This window comes from Solanum dulcamara, chromosome 7 (genome assembly GCF_947179165.1).
Source record: "Solanum dulcamara chromosome 7, daSolDulc1.2, whole genome shotgun sequence".
Lineage (NCBI taxonomy): Eukaryota > Viridiplantae > Streptophyta > Magnoliopsida > Solanales > Solanaceae > Solanum > Solanum dulcamara.
This window is the reverse complement of record NC_077243.1, coordinates 53,996,070-54,010,700: the sequence shown is the minus strand read 5'-3', so window position 1 is coordinate 54,010,700 and position 14,631 is coordinate 53,996,070.

Here is a 14,631-nt window from a genome sequence, read left to right as displayed (position 1 = left end):
CATCTATTGTTATATTTCAAAAATGTATCATTTTATAATTCAGATGCTGGTATTCAGGATAATCAATAGGCGCTCTATTGAGGTCCCACTTCATCAACTTTTGGTGAGACCTCCTTGCTTTTGGAGGACTCTATTTATTTATGTTCTTTCAACATTAGTAGTTATTTTGAGATAGCGGTGGGGCTTGTCCCGATACCTATTCATAGTCATTAGATGCTTGATATATAGAGTCCAAGTTTGTACTATCTTTCAGTTGATTTTTTAAAACATTATTTTACCTATATTTCAGAGAAATTTATAGATTCTTACTTTAAAAAGGATTGATATGCTTTGAGTTGTTTAAAGTGATTTAAATAGCCATTTTATTAAGCTTCTACAGTTGAGTTTAGTCTTCCTCTTAGTAAGCATTCTAGCCAAGGATTCACTTGGGACCAATAATGGTTTCTGAGTTCGTCCATGCCTAGGGTGTAGACTCGGGGTGTGATAAACTTGGTATTGGAGCTCAAGGATCAAGAGTCTAGGATGTCTATGAAGTTGTGTCTAGTATAGTACTTTTATATAAAGCAGGCCACACATGTGATACGAAGGCTACAAGACATAAGGAAGTGTCACCATTCTTTCCTACTCTAAATTCATGTGATATATAATAACTCTACAAAAATTCCTTTCAACTAGTGCATTCAAACATTTTAAGATCATGCCTAAAAAACATACCGCTATCAGAGGCCAACAATAAAGTTCTTGCTGGAACTAACTCAAGGACTATGCCTCCACCTTCAAGGATGCATACTAGGAATGGAGACGCTTAGCAAATCATTGTAATGATAGTGGGACTCAAGAAGTGCCAACTAGCACTAAAGGGTTCCACAGGCACCTATTCCACATATTCCCCTTATTTCTGAAGATGATTTTAGAGGATGATTGAGATGCTTATAAGTTGGTGTTTGCGCAGTCAGGCCGTCAGGGAACTCCAGTCACTAACTCTACTCCCCAAGAGTCATCAACTGTGACTAGGATCAAGGATTTCTTGAGAATAAATCCTCTAGTGTTCACAAGATCCAAGGACGAGAAGGATCCACAAAATTTTATTGATGAGATATGAAAGATTTTGATGGATTTTCATACTACTGAAATTGAAGGAGTTGAAATTATTTCTTATCAACACAAGGATGTAGCCAACATTTTGTACAATAAGTGGGACGAGAGTCTTGGTAAGGATGCCTAATTAATGGTGTGGGATAATTTTGAGAAGGAATTCTTAGACCACTTCTTTCCCTAAGATCTAAAGGAGAAAAAGGTAGAAGAGTTTATGAACTTAAAGAAGGAAGGGTTGAAAGTGAAAGAGTACCATCACAAGTTCATTCAACTATCCAGATATGCTCCAGAGATGGTTTAGATATGAGGTCCATGATGAGGTAGTTTTCTCTGGGCTGGGCAAACATGTGGATAAAGAGTTCAAGGCTACACTTCTGACTTCATACATGGATATCTCAAGACTCATTGTGTATGCTTAGCCAGTTGATAAATATTAGAGAAGAGATAGAGAGGTGCAAAGGAACAAGAGGGAAAAGTTGGTAGGACATGAGCCTAGTCACCAGAGAAATAATAATGACAATCGGTTATTCTTTCAGAAGAGATTTTCTAGTCATGCACCATCATCAGCAAGTGCACCAACATCTAGTAATAGGAATGACCAGAGGTACCAAAGTAGTCAAAACTTTAAGGATCAGGTTTCTCAGTTTTAAGGTAGCGTGGCACAAGGTTCTTATCGAAAATAGCCTATTGGTAAGTGTGGTAGCCTTCATCTAGAGGAGTGTCTCTATAGCCTAAGTGCTTGCTGCAAGTGTGGACAGATGGACCACTTTCTGAGAGACTTTTTGATGAGGAGGCAGAGTATTCAGGGTAATAAGGCCTAGTTTTCTTCAACGACACCATTAGGTAGAGTTTCCCAATGGAGTAAAACTTATGGGACATGTGGAGGTTCAAACTGTATGTACTATGGCTAGCCGCCAAGATTAGGAGAACATGCTAGACATCGTCACTAGTATACTTAGTCTTTTTACTTGATGTTTATGACTTGATCCTAGTGCAAACTATCTTTTGTGACTCCTTATAAATCCATGAAGTTTGGGATTGATCCCGAACACCTTTTAGAGCCCTTTAATATTTCTATTTCTTTTACAAAGTCCATTATTGCTAAGAGAGTCTATCGAGAATGCACTATCTCGATCAATCTTAAAGACACCATAAATGACTTGGTTAAGTTAGATATGATGGATTTTGATATAATTCTAGGCATGTATTGGCTTCATGCTTGTTATGCCTCAATTGATTGTAGGACCCTAGTAGTCAAGTTTCACTTTCCAAATGAGCCTGTCTTAGAGAGGAGAGGTAGACCAGCAGTTCTTAAAGGTCATTTCATCTCCTACCTTAAGCCCAGAAATTTCATTTCCAAAGGATGTATCTATCATAGTGGTCGAGTTAGAGACTCTAGTATTGAGATACCATCCCTTCAGTCAGTTCCAATTATGAATGAATTTTCAAAATTATTCCTTAATTTTCTTCCTAGAGTTCCTCTCGAAGGGAGATTTACTTTGGGATAGATGTCCTTTATAACGCACACCCTATTTCTATTCTTCTATAAAGAATGGCCTCCCTAAGTTAAAACACTTGAAAGAACAGTTAAAAGATCTCCTACATAAGAGTTTTATCAGATCGAGTGTCTCAAATATGGGCGCTTCTCTCTTATTCATGTGAAAGAAAGATCGTTCCCTTAGAACATGTATCGACTACTATTCAAACAAGGTTAAAATAAAGGAAAAGTAATCTCTTCACAGAATCGATGACCTTTTTGACAAATTTTATGGTGCCACTTGTTTCTCCAAGATAGACCTTAGATCCGGCTATCATCAGTTGAAAGTGAGAGAGGGTGACTTCCCAAAGATATCTTTTGGAAACTGTTATGGTCATTCTGATTTCCTTGTTATATCCTTTAGTTTAACTAATGCTTCTGCGTTATTCATGGATCTTATTAAAAAAGTATTTAAATAGTATCTAGATATGTTTGTTATTGTGTTCATCGATATATCTTGATCTACTCTAGAAATAAGAAGGAATATGTCAGTCATCTCAGAATTATTCTCTAGGCTTTCACGGACCAGGAGTTATATTCTACGTTTTCAAAGTGTGAGTTTTTTCTAGAATACATGGCATTCTTAGGACATATAGTATCTGGTGAAGACATCTAAGTTGATTCATAAAAGATAGAGGCAGTGAAGAATTGGCCCAAACCTACATCCTTAACTATGAGTTTTATGGGTTTGACTGGTTATTACAGATGGTTTGTAAAAGGGTTATCATCCATATTAGTTCCATTGACTAAGTTGACACAGAAAAAGACTAAGTTTCAACAGTACGAATCTTGTGAGAAATGTTTACAGTGATTGAAAATTAGATTGACGACTGCTCCAGTATTGACCCTACCAAAGGGTACAAAGGGTTTTATTGCTTTTTGCATTGCATCCAGAGTTGGGCTTGGTTGTGTTTTGATGCATAAAGATAAGGTTATAGGTTATTCCTATAGATAACTTAAAATTCACGAGAGGAATTACCCGACTAATAATCTCGAGTTGGAGGTAGTGGTATTTACTTTAAAGATATGACATCATTACCTCTATGGTATGCATCTGGATGTGTTCATTGACTACAATAGTCTTTAGCATGTCTTCAGTCAGAAAGAGATAAACCTGAGGCAAAAGAGATAACTTGAGCTACTCAAGGACTATGATATAAGAATTTTCTACAACCTATGTAAAGCTGATGATTTTGTTCATGCTCTTGCAGATTATCCATATAGGTATGATGTTCTTGTGTTTTTAAATTGTAAGATGAATCTCAATATTGCTTGTGCAAACTAGTTAGTGATGTGTATAACAAATTTCATGCATTAAGTTTAAAACCATGCTCATATATTCACACTTTGCAATATACTTCTGTATATATCTCTGTGAGGTGTCTATGTTTTCTTTGAGCTACATTATTTTTTGTGACGTATTTGGGAATGCCAATTGTCACCTTATCATCTTATTTTTATGATAGTCATTGAACTTATGTGATGTGCATTAGATCCGATTATCCATACAAAGACATTTGATTTTCCTTCCATAATCATTCTTTATAGTTTTTATGATTCGAGACTACCCCCTAGACGTGACATGGTGAATAGAATCTCGAGATACTGTAAATGAATCACATGACATATCATGACACTAAGATAACATATAAAAAGTAAAATAAATTGAAAAATGGAAGAAAACCATGGATAGTCTAGTAAGAGTCTTTTATAGCAAAAGACAATATCTGAAGACGCATATGCAGAATCTAACTCTTTTTTTCGAAAGCCTCTACTACCATATGTGAGTTGCTATTACATTTCCCTAGCTAACTTTAAAATCTGAAACTAAAAGAGAAATACTAAAATGGAAAGATAATATCGTCCTCAGAACTGAAATGCATATTCATATTGCATTCATATTTATAGTTTTTGAAATCGCATGAATGTAGTAATACAAAATCATTCTCATAATCATAAGAAGAGCTTATGTAAATGATGATTTTCAAACCTAATCAACAGAGACACTCAATTGAAAGAATCTACATCATGATTCATAACATACCAAACTGCCATGCTACTAGTGATCTTTGCTTTTTTAGAGAAAACTGATCCATGATCATTGATGGCATTTCAAATACCATACTAATAGGGACTAATTTTTGGAAAATAATCAAAAGCATGGATGAAATATTTGGATGTCATTCATGTCATGTGGCCAATCCTCATAAAGCATGCATAGATATTACTTCAATTGGAAGTTAATCCTATTTCATAAAATATGTTGATAGTTTATCTAAAAGCATCCTTGACTAATAAGACTCTTTAAATTATCATGCATGCATATCAACATAGCTTAGTTCCAAATCATAAAATACTTATATATCATGGGTTCATGTAAATATCATTGAAACCATTGAAATAGAATCAAATCCTACATAATAAGATCAATAATGATGAATAAACTTTGAGTCAATTGAACCCATACACAATTTATGAAACCCTAGAGTTTGGGTAAGCATCATAATTAAGAAGTTATGGTGTCTTTGGGATTCAATGGGTGAAGATTAACCCATTGATGAATTTCCCCTATACGTTGATGAGACCTACCTTGGAATCTAGAAATAAGACTTGAAGCTCGAGGAATTCTTGAATCGCCTTGTGGGAAAACTTGGGGAAGAAGACTTGGGGTTTTAGGAGAATAAAAGTGAATGGGGAGGGTTTGATTCTTAAAGTCAGTTATAGATCCCCAAAAGTGACTAAAAATAACACAATATAGGAGTTAAAAGAGTAGGGAAAGAACCAAATACCCATGACTAAAAATGATCGTACCACTCTTCATGGCACCATCCATATACTGTATAACCTTCTACGGTCCATGAAGTGTTCTGTAAAAGACAGGAGGAATAAATCTGATTTTTAGTATTTCGATTATACGAAACTTTACACAATCTATAGAACAGAGTACGAACCATACATTTGATCATGAAACTAAAACTCCAAATTTTGAAGTTTTCCTTATACGGACATTCTACGATCCTTGAACTATTCCAGGGGTCGTGAATTCCTCTCATCTTATTTAATTCTCTAAAAATTCCAACTTTATGAACTTCCAATATATGAAAGGGTCTATGGTCTATGAACCTTTATACGGACTGTAACCATTTGTAAACCTTGGTCCTGAATTTTCCAACTTTGAGGTTCTCTTCATGGGTGGCATCTATGGACCGTGCAACCTTATACGGTCTGTAAACATCTCCCGTACAAGCCAATATTGCAATTTTTAATTAACTTTCTGCACTTTCCAACATTATTTGGGTTAGACACTTTCCAGGTATTAGAATATCTCTCCCGTATGACCATTTGTCCTCGAATGAGGTTTAACTTTACATGTAAGAGGAGGGAAGGATTTAAAATCCAACATGAATGTAGAAACACGTAAAATTGAAGGAATGACTAACTCCAAGCTAAAACATGACATTTATAACTGATTTCACGAACATGGTTAGTTTCACCAATGGAGCCCAAAGAATTTTTTAAATATTTCATGAGTTTCAATTAAAACTTTTAATCCTCTTAATTTCAACTTCAATTGCATGAGCTATGATGTATATTATAAATTTAAATCTATTTTGGCATAAATTGATTGGTAATTGCTTTGGATTGGTCGATTCTTCATATATATTCATTATATTATTAATTAGGGCTTAGGATCCCATTATAAAGGATGAACACTCATGAAAAATGATGAAAAATTTAGAATTTGCTGGGAAAACGCTGGGGCAGCGCGCCACTATTGTGCCAGGGATGGATCTCTATAGTTTACCTATTGGAGCGATGTACCACTATAGCACCTACAGAGCACCCAGTGATTTACATCTTGGGGAGACGCACCACTATAATGCCATCGCCCAGTTTTCCATAAAATGCATTTACCAAATACGATGTATGTGATAAAAATTCTTTTGTTTTTCTTTTGTTTATCCTTACTTCTTATCAACCACTCTTTCAAGTGCATGAATTACATTTTATTTATGATTTAAACTCTCAACTAAGTATTAATTACTACTCCCTTACATGAACTTATTTTCAAGCATGACTATTCAAGTATGATTTTCAAGTATGTTTCAAATTATGCATTCTTCAGGCAAATTATGAAAAAGGTGACTTAGGTCCCTATGTGATGACTTAAGGCCTAATTATATGATTTATGTATGCACAATTTATAATGTGGAAGGAAAATATTCATATTTCACCTACGTTATGAAATGAGCTACTCTATGAATTCCAAACCCATGATCATGTCTATGATATGTTAACTATGATTACTTTGCTACGTATGTATTCCGTAGGATTTGACTTATCATCGAGTGGACAAGACGTGGGGGTCCTATCAAAATCCTTATTAGAAGCCTCATATCCCATATACTATATGCCACTGTTGGTTGCCTTATGGCTTAGCTAGTGGATCCATATATAGCGTATGTACATGACCCGCCTAGCAGGGTAGAGTGTACCTTGGTAAGTAGATTTCCCTTTTCTTTGTTGTATGGGAAGACGACGAGATTTCATGTTATAGCTCGCATGGTCTTAATGTAGGTTATGGTTCCTATCCACATATGTATGATCTCTTATATATATGATGATCTAAATTATGCTTTTTGAATGCTTTGGTCATAAGGACTTTCTCATGTTTTACTTATCTCTTATTATTATGTACTTTACTTGACCATTGCATTCCAGTATTTATGTTGCCTGTAATTCCCTCATACTTATATATTCCAACTTACTAATGCATACTTTTTGCCTACATTGTCTCATAATGTAGGTGTTGAGGTTAAGGATCATATTCATCCACCTGTCTAGTTATGCTTTCCTATTTAGCGAAGTTGTGTAGAGTCATCATTCATCGGGGACTAGTTATTCAGTTTGTTGATGTTTATAAAGACTTTTGTTAAGTTTCATTTTGAAGGTGAGCTAGAGACATGTCTTATCCCCCGCCCATGTGCAGGAGTAGAGTTATCTAGTTGGATAAAAGTTTCGAGTCTATTTTGTCATATGACATTCTTCATTTTCTATTCATGGTTTAGTATCTCTTATGCTATTTCCACTTTTACTTTACCTTATGTATGCTTATGATATGAATAAGAGGCTTAGTTGGAGGCCTTCAAGATTTTGATCGTCATGTTACGACTGGGCCCTAGGTTGGGTTGTGATAAACTTGGTATTAGAGCACAAGGTTCAAGTATCCTAGGGAGTCCATCATGCCGCATCAAGTAGAGTCTTATTCATGGTTGTGAAGTGTGACATATCTATTAATAGGAGGCTATCAGACATTTTAGGAATTCTCTTTTTTTCATGATCTATGTCGTGCTATAGAGTTTACCGTAAGACTTCTTTTCCCTAACGGTCTTTCTTTGCAATTTTCAGAAGAATAGCTCCAAGAAGACGATGTTTTCCAAGGGGAAATAATGCTAATGAAGTCCAAGCTCCCCCGGATCATCAAGACAACGGTCCTCTACCAAACTAAGTGACTAATGCGGAGTTCCGAACTGCCATTACTATGCTAGCCCAAGTGGTGAACAACCAAGGGATTACATCTCCTCCCAATGTTCTTACTCCAGCCTCAAGAGTGAGGGACTTTGCACTAAGGAATCCTCCAAAGTTTCATGGCTCAAAAGTTGATGAGGATCATCAAGTATTCATTGATGAGGTCTACAAGATAGTGAGCATTATGGGGGTGACTTTAGAAGAAAAAGCGAAGTTGGTGGCTCACCAACTTAAGGGTATTGCTCAAGTTTGCACACTCAATGGAAGTTGGAGAGGGTGGATGAAGGTCCTATTAAATGGGAAGCTTTCAAACTTGCTTTCCTTGATCACTTTTTCCCTCCTGAGTTAAGGTAGGCTAAAGTGTTAGTGTTCATAAATCTTCGACAAGGCAATATGGGGATGAGGGACTATGACCTCAAGTTTACTAAGCTATCCATGTGTGTTCCTTCATTGGTTGCCGATCCACATGCCCAAATAAGTCAATTCATATTAGGGGTGTCTGACTTGGTTGCTAAAGAATGTTGTACCGCTATGCCTTCTAAGGAGATTGACATATCTTGGCTCATGACTTTTGCTAAACAAATTGAAGGAGAAAATCTCAAGGAGATGAGGATAAGGCATTCTAAGAGGGCCCGGTATGAAGGTGGGTTCTCCAATGCCAGGACCTGTGGTAGTAGTGGATGCTCTTAACAAGTCCAAAGCTTGGGGAAGAAGTTTGCTAAGGATAGGGTGTCATACCATAAATCTCAAAGAGGAGAAGGTGTGAATGCTAGTAGCCCTTCTTTTCTTAAGTATGCAAAGTGTGGAAAAAATCATGGAGGAAAATGCTTGATGGGAACGGGTGCTTGTTATGGATGTAGCAAGATGGGCCATAAGAAATCTGAATGCCCTTATGTTTCAAACAAGGGTGGAGAAGATCTTCTTTTAGGAGGACATGTCCAACAAGGAGCCCAAGCTCAACCTAAGGGTGGCCAACGAAATTACCGGGTCTATGCTTTTCATGCTAGACAAGATGTTGATGAGACTCCTGATGTGGTCACGGGTCTTTAACTTTGATGTTTATGCATTATTTGATCCGGGTGCCAACTTATCTTTTGTTACTCCTTACCTTGCTATGATACTTAATGTCTGTCTTAAAATATTAGTAAAACCTTTTTCGATTTATAATCCCATTGGTTATTTGGTAGTAACCAAGAGAGCTTATAGAAATTATCCCGTATGGGTCTTGCATAGAGTTATTCCATGTGATATTGTTGAACTTGACATGACTGATTTTGACATCATTTATGGTATGGATTAGTTACATGCCGCTTATGCATCTATATGTTGTAGGACTTGTGTGGTTAGGTTTCACTTTCCTAATGAGCCTATTCTTGAATGGAAGGGTATTGATTTGGTGGTTAAGGGTCGATTCATCTTATATATTAAGGCCCAGAAAATGATTTTCAAGGGGTGCATTTATCAGTATCGTGCGAGTTAGGGATGCGGATCTAAAACTTATACTCTTGAGTCGGTCCCTATAGTTAATAAGTTTTTTGATGTGTTTTCAATGATTTGCCAAGTATTCCTCCCGAAAGGGAAATTTATTTTGGCATTGATCTCCTTCTCGAGACCTAACTTATTTCTATTCCTCCTTATCATATGGCTCTGGCAGAACATAAGATGTTGAAAGTGCAATTGAAGGATTGTGTTGCAAATATTGAGAGAGGAGCAATTATTTGCTAAATTTAGTAAGTGCGAGTTTTGGCTAAGGGAAGTTGCATTTATTGTCCATGTGGTGTCTGGTGATGGGATTAAAGTAGATCCAAAGAAAATGGAGGCGGTTAAGAATTTGCCTAGACCATTATCTCCTTTGGGCATTAGAAAATTTTTGGGCTTAATCGGATACTATAGAAGGTTTGTTGAAGGGTTTTGGTCTATATCTTTGCCTTTAACTAAGTTGACACAAAAAAGGCGAAATTGAAATAGTCTGATGAATGTGAGAAAAGTTTCCAAATATTGATTGATCGTCTTACGTCGGCTCCTATTTTGACATTGGTCGAAGGTTCGAACGGATTTGTTGTTTATTATGATGCTTCATGTGTGGGTTTGGGTTGTGTCTTGATCCAATATGGTAAAATTATAGCCTATTCTTCTAGGCAACTTAAAGTGAATGAAGGAAATTATCCAATCCATTATCTTGAACTCGCAGCGGTTGTGTTTGCTTTGAAAATTTGGCGTCATTATCTCTATTGTGTGCATGTTGATGTGTTTACCGACCACAGAATCTTGTAATATCTGTTTAGTCAAAGGGAATTGAAACTTAGGCAAAGTAGGTGACTTGAACTCCTAAAAGACTATGATATGAGTGTGTTGTACCATTTGGGTAAGGCAAATGTTGCAGCTGATGCTCTTAGTTGGTTGTCTATGGATAATGTTGCACATGTTGAGGAAGGTTAGAGGGAGTTGGTTAAAGAGGTCCATAGATTGGAATATTTAGGTGTGCGTTTGGTTAATTCCAATGATGGAGGTGTTCTTATACATAATGGTTCGAAATCATCTCATGTGGCAGACATCAAGACCAAACAAGACAATGATCCAATTTTGGTCTAATAGAAGAAGTCGGTTTTTGAAAAATCCATTAAGGATTTCTCCCTAAGGGAAGATGGGGTATTATGTTACCAAGGTCATTTGTGTGTTCCAAATATTGATGGATTAAGAGAGTTTATATTGAATAAGGCCTATAGTTCACGGTATTTAATTTATTCGGGATCTAGCAAGATGTATCGTGATTTAAGGATAGTGTATTGGTGGAATGGTATGAACAAGGACATAGCGAAATTCGTGGTTAAGTGTCCAAGTTATCGACAAGTGAAAGTTAAACATCAAAGGCTGGGAGGTCTAGCTCAAGAAATTGAAATCCCTATTTGGAAGTGGAAAGATGTTAATATAGACTTTGTCACGGGTTTGCCTCATACTAGAAGAAAACATGATTCTATTTGGGTTGTTGTGGACCGAATGACTAAATTGGCATATTTCGTATCGGTCAAGACTTCTTATGGTGCCAAAGACTATGCTAAGTTGTACATTCATGAAGTTGTGAAACTTCATGGTGTTCCTTTATTGATTATATCGGATAGAGGTACTCAATTCAATTCACATTTCTGGAAGTCATTTCAAAAAGGTCTTAGTACTAGAGTCAAGGTAAGTACTGCTTTCCGTCCTCAAACCGATGGACAAGCCAAAAGAACGATTCAAACATTGGAGGATATGTTAAGGGCATGTGTGATTGATCTTTAAGGAAGTTTGTATGAGCATTTGCCATTGATTGAGTTTGCCTACAATAATAGTTATCATTCTAGCATCCAAATGGTCCCTTTTGAAGCCTTTTAGAAGATGTAGGTCTCCGTTACGGTGGTTTGAAGTGGGTGAGATGACATTGATTGGTCTAGACTTGGTAGTTGATTAAATGGAAAAATTTAGGCATATAAGAGAAAGATTGAAGACGTCTTAAAGTTGTCAAAAGTCCTATTCAAACACTAGGAGGAGAGAGGATGTAACATCCCTTAGAAATAATAATAATAATAATAATAATAATAATAATAATAATAATAATAATAATAATAATAATAATATACCTTAAGAATGCCTTGGAAATAGGCCTCTCATGTAACATATTATCCTTAATCTTTTTGGAAAATCCGAGTTTAAAATTGCGATCAGAGGGTCAAAACCTGCGGGAAAATGGTCTCGGTAGATATTTAGGACCCGTAGAATGGAAGAAAGATTTTCGAAGAAACCACAAAATAGTTTGGTCCGCAACAAGATCGATTCGCAGACCTGGGAAGCCGCACAAGACAGAGTAGTCTGCGACAGATCCGCATCGCGGACCTGGGAAGGTGTCCTGGCCAAAATTCAATTTTTTTAAGAGCGTTTTAGACTTTTCCCAAATTATTAGTTGATGAACCTAGACATTTTTAAGACCTAATTCAACTCTATAAATTTATCTAAACCTCTAATTCAATTCATTCTTCTACAATTCATCTATCAAATATTTCTCTTTCTACAAAAAGGCTCTCAAGGGTTCCATTGAAGACTTCAAGAAAATTCACTCAATTTCTCCATCAAAATTCTCAAGTTCTTCCAAATTAATTTTTGTTCTCACTCAAGGTATGTGGGTATTGATTCATGGATCCTTTCTTCCATGAAGTCCAATCAATTTTTCATGTTTTCTATCAAATTAAAGTATGATATTTTATGGGTTTTGTAATATCTATTCCAATTGCATGAATTTTGATATAAAACATGATCATGAGTCTATTTAGATATAATTTGATGGTTATTGAATTAAATTGAAGAGTTTTTCCATGAATTCTCATACTTTAATTTCTAGGGTTCATGATGTAAATTATGAGTATTTTGATTCATACTTCTAAAGGATATTATCTATATGAATTATGTATGGGCTGATATAAAGTTTATGATTGTGCATGTTTTCAAGTAAATTTCATCAACATGTATTATAGTCATGCCCTAATTTCAAGATTCAAGCTATGGTCATGAATTTTCAAAGTATGAATTATGACTATGTGTTTCCATGATGATCATGAATTCTAAGTATGTTTCAAGGAATGAATTTCATGTAAGTTATGAAGTAAGGTGACTTAGGATCCTATATGGTGAACTAAGGCCTATTGATATGAATTATGCAAAAATGATTATAATGATGAAAGGACAATTTTCACATTACAAGTATGTTATGAAAATGAGATACTCTATGATTTCAAGCCTATGAACATGACTATGATATATGATATTATGATCTTATGTTATGTATGTATTCTGTGGGATTTGACTTAGCACTGAGTGGACTTGAGGTGGGGACCCTACCAAAAGCCTTAGTAGCAGCCTCATGTCTCATAAACTATGTGCCACCGTAGGTTGTCTTTATGGCCTAGCTAGTGGATCCACAAATAACACATGTTCATGATTAGGAGTCTACCTTGGTAAAGTAGCCTCCTCCTTCTCAATGTGGGTATCATTGAATTCCATGTTATAGCTCGCATGGTCTTATTGTCGGTTATGATTCCTATCCCACATATATATGATTTCTTAAGTATGTTATGACTTGAATTTATGTTTTTAAATGTTTTGGTCAATATGATTTTCTCATGACTTTACGTATTCCATTTTATCATGTATTTTACTTGACCTTTGCATTCCATGATTTATGTTGCATGTCATGCCCTCATGCTTAGTACATTCCAATGTACTAATACATACTTTTTACCTACATTATCTCATAATGTAGGGTTTGAGGTTGAAGATCCTTATCGTCCATGTAACTAGTAGGCATCCTCTATTTGAAGGTGTTGTGCTGAGTCCCCATTGACCGAGGACTAGTTTCAAGTTACTTACTATTTTCTTTTCAAAAGACTTTTGCTTATGTTGTATATTGAGGGTGAGATAGGGACATGTCTTAGCTCCCACCCATACTCATATTTAGAGGCATCTCGTTGGACATAAGTTTGAGTCTATGTTGTCATAAAATATTTTTAGATTTCTATTCATGCTTTAGACTCTCTTATGATGTTTCCTCTTTTATATTTTACCTTATGTATGATTATGATATGTAAAAGAGGCTTGGTTGGAGCCTTTCGGGATTTCGATCTCTGTGTTATGACTAGTCCCTAGGTCGGGTCATGACAGAGGATGATGTAGATGATATGGTGCATTTGAAGGTTTCACCTATGAAATGGGTAATGCGGTTTGGTAAGAAAGGAAAGTTGAGTCCTAGATATGTAGGACCCTATAGAATATTGAAACGTATTGGCAAAGTGGCATATGAGTTAGATTTGCCGCTTGAGTTGGCTTTGGTTCATCCAGTATTTCATATGTCATTGTTGAGCAAGTTTGTGGGTGATTCAAATTCTATTGTACCAATGGAAAATGTGAGTATAGAAGAGAATTTGACTTATAAGGAGATCTCGATTGAGATTTTGGATCCTCAAGTAAAAAGATTAAAGAACAAAGAGATTGCATCCATTAAAGTCTTATGGAAAAATCAAGAAGTCTAAAGCACTACATGCAACTCTTTCCTTTCGATCCATCCTAAGTTACATTGACATTTATACTCAAATCCTCTAAAAACTCCTATGTTCGACTCCTCCGTGTCATGACATATGCATGCATATCAAGGAAATGATTATTTTTTTCCTTATGAATAGTTAGAAGTTGCATTGTTGCATTCATGTTGGGTTGCTCCATACTCACTCTATTCTATTCGAGCTAACTCTTATCTCATTTGAGGACGAATTTTCCCAAAGGAGGGGGATATTGTCATATCTCGAGTGAGAGAAAGATAGAGTATGACATAATTAGATGAATAATTAGCCTTGGTGAATCTATTGGTAGGTTAAGGGAGATTTTCATTAAGGGCAAAGTAGTCTTTTTCCTATTTTTATAGGGGGAATGAATCTAGAAAGTTTTTG